The following is an 11,325-nucleotide window of genomic DNA, read 5'->3' as shown; positions in this document are numbered from 1 at the left end:
TCTCTCCAGTGTGGAACTAGCTAATGATAAAATGTTTTTATTAGTGGGGAAAAAATATTTAATTAAAGTGATAGTTTGTTTTACAGAAATCATTATCATAACCCTATACGGTAGGCTATTTTAGGACATTATGTTTTGAATAAAATAGTTTATCCAAAGCATCTCATCACTTACCTTTATTTTGATTCTTATCACTTACAAAAGGAGATGTTAGGCCGAATGATGGGTTACTTTTCCATGTAGCTAATTAAATGGTGAGAGTGTCTCTGTCTGTCATCTCATTTTGTGTGCCAAATACATCTATTTGTATAATGAATTGGTAACACTTTAACTAATGTTAACAAATGATACCTTATTGTAATGTATTAATTAACATGAATGAACAATACATTTATTAAATTCATGTATTAATCTTTGCTAATGTTGGTTAATAAAAATACAGTTATTCATTGTTTGTTCATGTTAGTTCACAGTGCATTTACCAGTGTTAAAAAACACAACTTGTGATTTTTATAAATGCATTAAATGCTGAAATTAACATTAACCAAGATTAATAAATGCTGTAGAAGTATTGTTCATTCTTAGTTCATGTTAACTAATGTTAACCAATGAACCTTATTGTAAAGTGTTACCAATTAATTGTATAATAATTGTAATTACATAATATGCTTTTCTAAAGCTGAATTGACCTTTATGTTAGAATATGTATAACTTAATATTTTAACTAATTGCAAAAGCTGAATAATCAATCAAAGTCTACGGATTAATCAGTGAAATAATCGACGATTAGTCGATTAATCGTTCTAATAATCGCCAGATTAACCGATTATCAAAAATTATCGTTTGTTGCAGCCCTATTAGAGAGCTCTCAGAATTCATCAAAAACATCTTAATTTGTGTTACGAAGATGAACAAAGGTCTTACAGGTTTGGAACGACATGAGGGTGAGAAATTAATGACAGAATTTTCATTTTTGGGTGAATTCACCATTCACCAGGAGTTTGATTGACAAGTGATCTGACCAATCATAATGCTGAAAAATGGTGGGTATTTACATGTTTCCGCAGTTGAAACAAGATACCTTCTGAAGTTTATTCATGTTTATTTCGTGTTATAACTTGTAAAGAGAAAGAGATGATCAGTTCACGTGCTGCTTGAACTGATGCGCTACAGCGATCTGTCACGACACATTAAAGAGCCATAAAAAGATGAAAATGATATTACAAATGATAAAATTTGAAAGCTGAGACTTTTGTTTCATAACAAAAGTAACCTGCTCTGTCTTGAGTGTTCTGTCAGATCAGTTTCCTCTTTGCTCTGTGATGTAATTTTCACTGTGTGAGAACATGATGTGTGGCATGAGATCGCCATGGCTTGTCGAATGTAGCATCAGTAACTAAGGGGGGTGGGTCTTTGTGCAGGGTCAATTGAGTATAGATGATACACCAAGCTAAAGGACTGAATAATACATAAAAATTTTAAAAAACACACTACAGAAATTAAAAAACACACTACAGTTCAAAAGTTTGGGGTCGGCAAGTCTATTTTGTTTTTCACAGTCTCTTATGTTCACCAAAGCTGCATTTACTTGATCAAAAATACAGTAAAAACAAAAATATTGCAAAATACACCAACTAATTTTTTTACCAGTGCCATTTAGAGATTTATCTTAATACTGCAGGTAGAGCCCTGATGGCAAAGCAAATGGAACCACTCAGGCAAACAAGTGGTGAGCAAATATTTAAAAACTTTTAAATTGTATTAGGGTGCACAGTCATTTTTAGTCATAAAAAAAAAGGATTTCTTGTAAATATTCATCCAAACATAGCAAATAATCAAACTTCCTGGACCACGTTCAAGTAAAACAAAAATCACCTAAAATGCCATGGGTAGGCCCTAAAACTATTTAAGGATTACTAAGTTCCCAGACATGTTTTTCCCTTGAGCAACTGGGGCTTTCCCAGTCTGACCTTTGTTATAATGGGCTTTCCCACACAAAGCTTACATGCTAGTAGGCTATCACAATGCTAACACTAGCTAACTATAGTTTGCTCTGATGTTAATCAGTCAGTCGGAACAACACTTGAAAGTCAATAAATACACTAATTTTAAAAGGTACAACTGTTGAAAGTGCTTTAAGAACTGTAAAACATAACCTCATTCAGCACTACAGAGAGACTACTGCTTGGAGAAGCATGAATATTGAGAGTCAGAACATGAGACGGAAATACAGAGCAACAGAAGGAGAAAGAAAGAGAAAGGCTGTACAGGAGAGGTGAAGCTGAAGCAGACCCAGTCAGTCCATATAAGGCCAGTCTGAAGGAGGAGAGCAGCCTCAGGAACGTAAGCAAGAGTTTATGACCTCTATACACCATAAAACCATTGGAAGAACATTTTCCACAGCTTATTGATAATACGGTGCAAAAGATAATGCATTTACGACCCAAAATTACCACCGCCAACATTTTGCAATAATATTTAGCGGTCAAAAGTGTCGGAAACCAAAGGCTACAGGGAACTACATTTTACATTTACATCTGAGAAAGATTTAACTGATGCTTACCTGTGCAAAAGTTACTGCTATCATGCTAAGGTGGTTTCCAGTGTGTCGCCATGCAGTCGCTAAAGAGTTGCTGAGTGTTTTTATCACATTTTCTGGGGTTGCTAAGGAGCTCTAAGTGTTTATACTACTGTAATGCAGTTTTATGCCCATAATATTTACGATAAAAGGGCTAAAAATCCCCCTGTACTTGTTTTTGTTTTACATTTATATCATACGATATAGCCTAGTTTAGCAATATCACACAAGCAAGAGTACCGTTTTTCCAGAGTATCTGAACAACTACAAATGAGATACTGATTTTACACAATGGTTTAGTAAGCAAGAAGTTAACATTGTGTTCATTTTTAGTCACAATATTGTCAATTTTGCTTGGTTTTGCTCAATTGTTTATTGATTGTTTATTTGCTCAATTATATAATTAATTTCAAATAAAAATGTTTATTCACTGCTTTTTTTTCATCTAACAAAATGAGGTTAAATTATGTTTTGGAGGGTAATTTCTTAATGTACGATTAATTTATGATTTATAATTGATTGGTTTTAGTACATTTGTTAAGTTTTGAGTGTTTTTAACGCATTGCTATGTGGTTTTTAGGTTGTTCGGAGTGCTGGGATGTTCATGGCTGCCAATGGTTCTGGGTGTTTCCTTACTAGCTCAAGCAAAAGTCAATACAATTTCTGGTCCTTCATATGGCTTGGTTCGATCTAGTTTGATCGCTCAGAAAAGTAATAGCACATCAACAATGAACCTTATGACTTGAGGCATCATTTGCGTAGCAACAACAGCAAGAGACGAGTTATGCAGTGGCCACTCGTGGTAAGCCTACCTCAAAGTAAGCTCACACACGTCTTTAGTGAGAGTGCTAGTGATGGGACCTGAAAGAAACACATGAAAGACTTGCCAGTCTTCTTAAAAATGAGAATAATTTCCCTCCAGTTCTGCATCCCCTGCACGGCTATGCAAATACATGCACATACGCTCACCAAGACGTACAGAGGAGATATGCAACTCAAACATCTTTGATGGATTTACAATACAGTGCAATAGCCTCACACGTTCCTATAAAGGAGATGCGCAAATACTCACATCCAGACATACACGTGGCAGCTATACATTTTAAATCAGCCTTCTCAGAAAATAGAGCGTTTCCTCTCTGAAGCAGAGCCTCTTTTTATTTCAGTATTAAAAAACAAATTCCAACCTGCTGTAAAGACTCCCTCCTTCTCTCTCCCCCAATAATCCCCCCACCCTTCAGCCTCTCTTCCTCTCTCCATCATCTCTCTCTCTCTCTCTAGCGTTCTCTCCACAATATTTGCATAATTTCTCTGCCGTATTCTGATGTATGCGTGTGAATAATAAAGCTCATGGGCGCGGCGTGCCAGGCTGCCACTGTTCATTACGACCGCGCACAGCAAAGCTAGGCTCCGCAGGGCCCTCATTAGCTATTCCACTCAGAATAAAGGCTCACTCACTCTCTCTCTTCCTAATGCGCTCGCTCTCTCGCTCGCTTGCACCCGCAACTCTCTCTTATACTCTCTCTCTCTCTCTCGCACACACACTTTTTTTTGTCACTCACTTTTTCTCTCTTTCGTATTTTACTATTTCTCTCTCTAACTGGTGTTATACTCTCTAAGTTTAGGGTCAGCATTGGAAAAATGTAACTATTTAGTGTCACATTACACTTAATTATGTTTTATAGGTTAGAATTAGTTAAAAGGATAGTTCATCTCAAAATTACAATTCTGCCATAAACCTCACCAATTCAATCCTGTATGATTTTTTTTCTTCTTCCATGGAACAAAAGTTATTTAAAAAAAGGTTTGCTTTTTTGGACCCTATTAACTTTCACTGTATGGACAAAAACAGTTAAAACACACTTTTGTGTGTGTGTGTGTGTGTGTGTTCCACACATTTGGAACAACATGGTGGTAAATAACATTATTTTTGGGGGATGAACAATCACTTCAGTTCATTATGAACTAGGATGAATTAACAATGAACAATAGGATGTTTATAAATTAAACAAAATTAATAAATGCTAAGTTTGTAAATGCTGTAAACCTCTGAACTTATGTTAACTAACATTAAGAACCTTACTATAAAAAACAACCAATTATTGGTTAATCGTCTCTTTCTATAGTCAATGTCGTGTTTGTACAATACAGTGTAAAGTTTGGGTGCAATGTAAGCATCGACATCAAGCTACATAAAAAAAATAAATACATTTAATTGAACCACACGTTAAATGCATTAATTTTCTCTTTCTTTGACTTTCTCCTATTTTAAAGCTCTAAACAAAGAGACACCTCCAGGCCTGAAGATGGTGCTGTAATTTGTTTTTTCCCCATCTCCTTCTAACTCTGTGGCCATGGTTATAATGACCGTGTTAAGATTCTTGCCCTCATCTGACCTCCATCGCCTTCAGAGTGAGACGACCCACTGTATAATCCTCCCACCACTCCAATGTGCCACTTGAATACACACGCCCTTCCGCTCATACACACACTCACACAGAAGCACCTAAAGACACAGACATTCTCTCTCTTTCCTTCTCTATTTCACCCTTCCTCATTAACCACTGTTCTAGCTAATTAACACATCCAGAGAGCCATTAACATCTCCTCCCTGCACAGGGAGACGGAAAGGAGTGAGAGGGGAAGTCCCCTGAACACTGAAGGGCACACATACACACACGCACACACTGTCCAGTTTCACCAGACAGTGGAGAGACTGGATACTGTCACCTCAATGAACTTAACTCTTACTTTTTAGAACCGAACTCTGGATTTCTTGTTCATTCAAAATTAGTTGGTTTTGCAATTGTTCAGGCAAATTTCTTCTTCACTATTCAAAATTGTGCCTCTAGGCTTTTTTAAGCAATACTTTGTGTCTGTCCAATGTTTTCTTTTTTGTTTTATTACTGATAATTACATCTACAGTCAGTTAACTTTGGTGGTAGCATAATTGTTAAAAATCTGGAGTGGTGCACTTTAAAAATTGTTAACATTAGGCAATGCATTAGCTATTCTATATATAATACACAAGGTATTATGAACAAAAAAACTATTTTTTATTAATTTTAAAAAATATATATTAATTTTCAGCCTTTATTAATTTTGGTTGATGTAAATTTCAACATATTTTAATAAATTAATGTATTATGAATACACATGAATTAACAACAGCACATTCATGAATTAACCTAGATTAGAAAATGTTGTAGAAATGTTACAAAAATATTGTTGACCATGACACCATACAGTCATGCATTTCCTCATGTTAACAAACTGAAACTTACTTTAAAGTGTTACTGGAACAGACAATGCAGAAGATCTTGATCATACAATATTAATTAAATGAAAAGAGTGAAATTATTCTCATGTGCAATATTTGCTGCAGTTACCAATGTTACAATGGAAAAAGGATCAAAAAGACATGCTATATATATATATATATATATAAAATATTTAAATTATAGCATGTGACATCATAATAAAATCCTACTCAGAATAACTTCACTACATCATATTTGTGTTTTGATACAAATAAAAAAAGACAAAGACAGATAATCACTCATACTTGTAGACCGTATTTTATACAAATAAACAGCTCGTATTTGGCTACTCATTGTTAAAAGTAACCATTATTAGGATGATCAGTCCTGGAAATGCAGTTACATTGAAGAGAAAGGAAATTATATGGGTCCTCCACCCTTGTTCATTCCCACTGTAACTACTGCCTTCCCTCTTGCCCGTGTGTGTGAGTGTGTGTGCGTGTGCGTGTGTTTTGTCCGGTTTTAGTAGCCTGTGCGTGCACACCCTCCAGTGACAGATGGCGTCAAAGGATCATGGCTCTCATTGTCCTCTGATGGCTATTTGTGTGCGTGGAGGACAGCCGTTACTGAAGGGAGAAACTAAAGCGGCTCCGCACACCACTGAGGCCCCCTAGACAGTGGAGGAATCAGGGCTGCTGCTATATTCGCTGAAACACCTGAGAGCAGAGCTGCTCATCGACCAACCCCCTCTACTTTAATTAACCAGTGTGCTAGGAACACGGCCGGTCATTCATATCTCATCAGTATTTTAGTGACGGGAACGGATTTCCTAGCAAGCACACATCATTGTGTCATACAATAGCGATTCTCTCAAAGACCTGATTTTGTTCCTAATATTTCTGTTGTGTTTAAAGCATGGAATTACAGCAATAAGAAAAAGAATGAAGAATGAGAGAAAAATAATAATCACAAAAAGTAAAAATAATTAACTAAAAAACACCATAATTATTACTTGTGTTTCTACTAGTGTTTATCTTATATCCAGGCCATATGCATAACATTGGAGCTAAGTGATAGAATACATATATATTTCAAATATGAATTAATATAAATAAATCAATAGTAAATATACATTTAATTGGGCAACAATCAAAATATGGAGGAAATGACTGCATTTCTTTAAATACAGTAAGAACAGTAATACATGTAATTTAGTCGTGTGATGGCAATTACTCCCAAATGAGCCATTACTCCAGTCTTCAGTGTCACATGATGCTTCAGAAATCATTCTATTATGCTGATTTAGTGCTCAGAAAGGATTTCATATTATTATCAATATTTCAATCAGTTGTACTCCTTAATATTTGTGTGGGATTTTTTCTCTCTCAAGATTTCAGCATTTTTTGTAAGTTTTATTGTCACCTTTGATTCATTTCATGCATCTTTGCTAAACAAAAATATTAGTTTCTTAAAATAAATAAATAAATAATAATAATAATAATCTTAACCCCAACCTAACCCAAACATTTGAATGCTAGTGTGCATTATAACCAAACAGAAAAATATAATTGTTTTTCAATTTGACTCGTGACCCAGGACTGAAACTAGTGTTGTCAAAATGGCCAGCACTTTGGAACCAAGTCGATATTTAAATAAATACTTTTTTTTTTTTTTTTTTAAAAAGGAAATAAAACGATACCAGCCTTTTGTACAATACTGATACAAGGTCAATCAAGACCTGCTGATAGGTGGCTGCTTTCAAATGCATCAAAGGTTTCTATTTACAATGTGTTTTTTGATATTTGATATTTTGTTAAATTAAGTAAGGCAGCATGCAGATGTTATTGTAATGTATTATTTAAATAGTATTAGCAATTAATTAATTACCCCATGTTGCACTAGGGAGGCTTTCTTTTATTTCTTTATTTATTTGATTCCATACTGTTTGCTAAAAGTTCTGTAATTTATTAGTCGATATATAATACAGCATGTGGTGTATGCCATGCCTCGTCTTATTCATTTTGGTTAGTAAACATTATATAAGCTAGTTTGTCATTGTAGCCTACTGTTTTATAGCCTTTACTGTTTTACTGTTTTTAATTAAGAACAATAAATCCATCTTTTAAGCATTTGTTTTAGTCTTAAAAAGTGAAAGGTGTAGGTATAGATGAAAAAATAATATAAAAGTGCAACCAAATCGTGCATGTGCGACCAACTGAGGAAATTAGTCACAAATGAGCAACCAATGGGAAGAATGAGCCTGCTTCCAGCTAAGCAAGATCAATTCTGTTGTGAAATGTATCTGACGGCGATTTACAGCACTGCCATTAGGGGTGCTATAGTTGGAATTAGCATAAAACTCTTTCTTGTTTCACAGTCCATTTTTTCATTCTTTCAACTACTATCAAGGCTTAGCAGCAGTTTAAAAGTCAAAGTCAGAAATGTCAGCATGTTTACAGCAACGTACCTGAACAACACATCTGGTTAAATAAAAAAGACATTTGAAGGGAACTCTATCGCCCCCTTGAGTACTGAGGTTTGTTACCGCCAGACCAACACAGCGCATGTCAAGTATGTTTAACTGGACCACATCAGCTATCTGCGTACTTGTGTCAAGTATGTTTCTGACCTCATTTCACAAGAACAGGTGAGGCCCTGTGATGAGTGAAAAGAATACGGAAGTGAGCAGGAGAAACGATGAATGGCTCAAAAACGGCTGGAATGAAGGAGTGGCTGAGCAATGAGTGAATACCACGAGGAAGAAGTGATTAAGGGCGAGAATAAGCAGGTATTCGAGTACAAATGAGTGAGACAGACAGGCTGAAAGGATCTGACTGTATTCTGGGCCGGGTTTCTAATTTAATTGTGCATTATTAAGTCACTCCTTCGGTGTGTCTGCCTCCTGGTGCATGCTGATTAAAAATTTAAGGCTTTGCCACGCAGCCAGTCACACTCTAAGACACTGCCTCTCTCTTTCACACACACACTTTTCCTCTGTCGCGTCCTCTGCTGCCTATTTCTTCCTGTCTCTACTTCGGCTGAACCCCACAGTCCCGCTTTGCACGATCCCTCTGCTTTCACCGTTTCCCCATATAACGCGTACGCTCTTTCCCTTCCTTCTCTTTCTCTCCGCTGCTGTCAGGGAGCGCAGAGCGCTTGAAGACCCGTGGGAATGTCGCCATGGTAACGCCTGCCACTCAATCCCATCTCAGATGTAAATGACCTCGAATTTTATTAGCGCACAATTTCAAGATCCTCTCATTGCTTTCTTCCCTCCCTCCCTCTCTGTCTCTCTCTCTCTCTACATCCTCCCCAACCCGTCGCTCTTTCTCTCCCCCCTCCAGTTCACTCCGCACCCCACAGCATTCTCCATTATTATTATGCTTATATGCAGATCTGGATTGTATTCTTACCCAAATGAGAGGAATATCAAGAAAATCTACATGTTTTTCCATATTTCTTTCTTTCACATAAGTCAAGCGTAAGGGAAATAACTGCATGTGCCCAGGATGATGTATAGCTTGTGGATGTGAAATGTTGCCACTTGTGATTGTACACCTATGTACACTGTTTTCTTTGTAAAAATATGTGAGGCTGTATTATATACTATAAACAGGTGTTTTGGATGGCGTAAGGATGGTAAAATAGGGTTGACTGCTGTGGTTCAGCCTATACTGGGACAGCATTAATATTAAAAAAATAAATAAAATACAGTTCAGTATGAATATTTTGTATTAATATAATAACCAAGGTAATTTTTTAGCTATTAGCTCTTCATTTTTGTAGTGTTTGCTAGCTGCCCAATTGCTTTTCTTGATTATACAGTAGTATTCAGTATAGTATTAGTCAGTCCCTCCAGGATTTCACGATTTTTTTGTGTGATTTTTGCGATCAAAATGACTGATTTTGTGGTGGTAATTTCCATAAATTTGTGACAAATTTGCGATTTTTTTTTTTCTTTTAAATTATGATATCACATTTACCAGATTAACTCAAGTGAAGTCACCTTTATTTATATAGTGCTTTTAACAATACAGATTGTGTCAAAGCAGCTTTACAGTATCAAATAGGAAAATAGTGTGTCGGTAGTGCAGAAGGACAATAGTAAACACTCAATTTTCAGTTAAAGGTATTTCATTACTGAATTCAGTGATGTCATCATCCAGCTCAGTACAGTTCTAATAGTATTTGTGCAATCATGTAGACGATATCGCTGGAAATTAAGTGTCCCCATAGGGCTGCACGATTAATCGCATGCGATTTTGAACCAGCTGGAGTTTATTAAACGTGCAGATTATGTATTGTGTTAGATGCACAATATTCAAGATGGTCCTCACTGCAGAACAAAAGATCCAGGGGGTGTGGTTGGATCTAGATCCAACTCCTCCCACCTTACATTTACCTAAACCTACCTGTCTCCACCCCCTGATCCCTAAACCTACCCATCTCCACCCCCTGGATGTGGATCCAACCCCTGGATCTTTGTTCTGCAGTGAGGGGCTACTGCAATATTCACAAATAACAAACAAAACGATTCTGAAACATTTTAACTTTTAAAACAACCTTAGGACCCTTTTTCCACCTTACCTATGTAAACATTAACAAATAAGTATTGTAGCTGTACATACTGCTTGTAAATCCAATTCATACATTTGGTATGGTCTCTTAATAAATTCTGATATATTGATATATAAAAAATAGAAAGGGACAAAATTAAATAATTAAACAACACTGCGTCGTCAGCGTTGGTATTGTATCAGACTTTACTGATCAGTGTGCACTTAATGCACTTAACATTATATGAAATTCAAGTTCAAATGGAGTTAACAAAGTTTTTGACCAGCGAATGACGGAGATGGAGTGTCATTAGACATTATTAACTGTTATCTGAGGCAGTAAGTGCATCGCAACATATGCTTTCATCAACTTTTACAAGTTATATGACGTTTATTGTAGCTATATGGGCGCTTAGTTTTTCTTGTTGTTTAATACACTTGGTCAAAATCTCAAATTAAGCGCTTATGCACAGGATATTTAAAACGTACATTGTATATTGGCTAGACTGCAAATAACCTACTTCTTCTCCGCTCTTCAAGCACACAAAAACATAGCCATTACAGACGTAGTGTTTGAGTAAAGAAAACGCTGTACTATTCAATCATCAGTTATTTATTTACCCTTTCATTGCGAAAAAGCCGAGATCTGTCTCCTCCAGGCTGTGCGCGGCGTGTAAATCTGAATGGAGGCGGGTGAAGTTACGAGGTTTCACTGAGAGCTTGATGATCCAATGGCGTTACGAAGTTTTACACGTGAACAACATCTGAATCAACGTAAAATAATTAAGTTAGATGATTATAATTTTATGTTATGTGAGGTCTTTTATTTATTTTTTTGCGATTATTTTGCAGTTAAATGACGAATTATGCAGCGAGATTTTGCTTATTTTGCATTGTATTCAGCGATCGCGAATCGCGAAAAACTGGAGGG

General features: G+C 36.1%; 1 long non-coding RNA gene across 1 annotated transcript; it reads left to right on the top strand.

Moving 5' to 3' along the window:
* Positions 1 to 1,152: 1,152 nt before the first annotated feature.
* LOC131541493 (uncharacterized) lies at positions 1,153 to 7,964 on the top strand. The gene is made up of 2 exons (XR_009271522.1): positions 1,153 to 2,343; positions 3,159 to 7,964. It is a non-coding gene; the product is annotated as an uncharacterized LOC131541493 (long non-coding RNA).
* Positions 7,965 to 11,325: the final 3,361 nt, after the last annotated feature.

This window comes from Onychostoma macrolepis, chromosome 05, assembly GCF_012432095.1.
Source record: "Onychostoma macrolepis isolate SWU-2019 chromosome 05, ASM1243209v1, whole genome shotgun sequence".
Taxonomy (NCBI): domain Eukaryota; kingdom Metazoa; phylum Chordata; class Actinopteri; order Cypriniformes; family Cyprinidae; genus Onychostoma; species Onychostoma macrolepis.
Note: the sequence above shows the minus strand (reverse complement) of the source record. Positions and strands in the feature narration are given on the sequence as shown.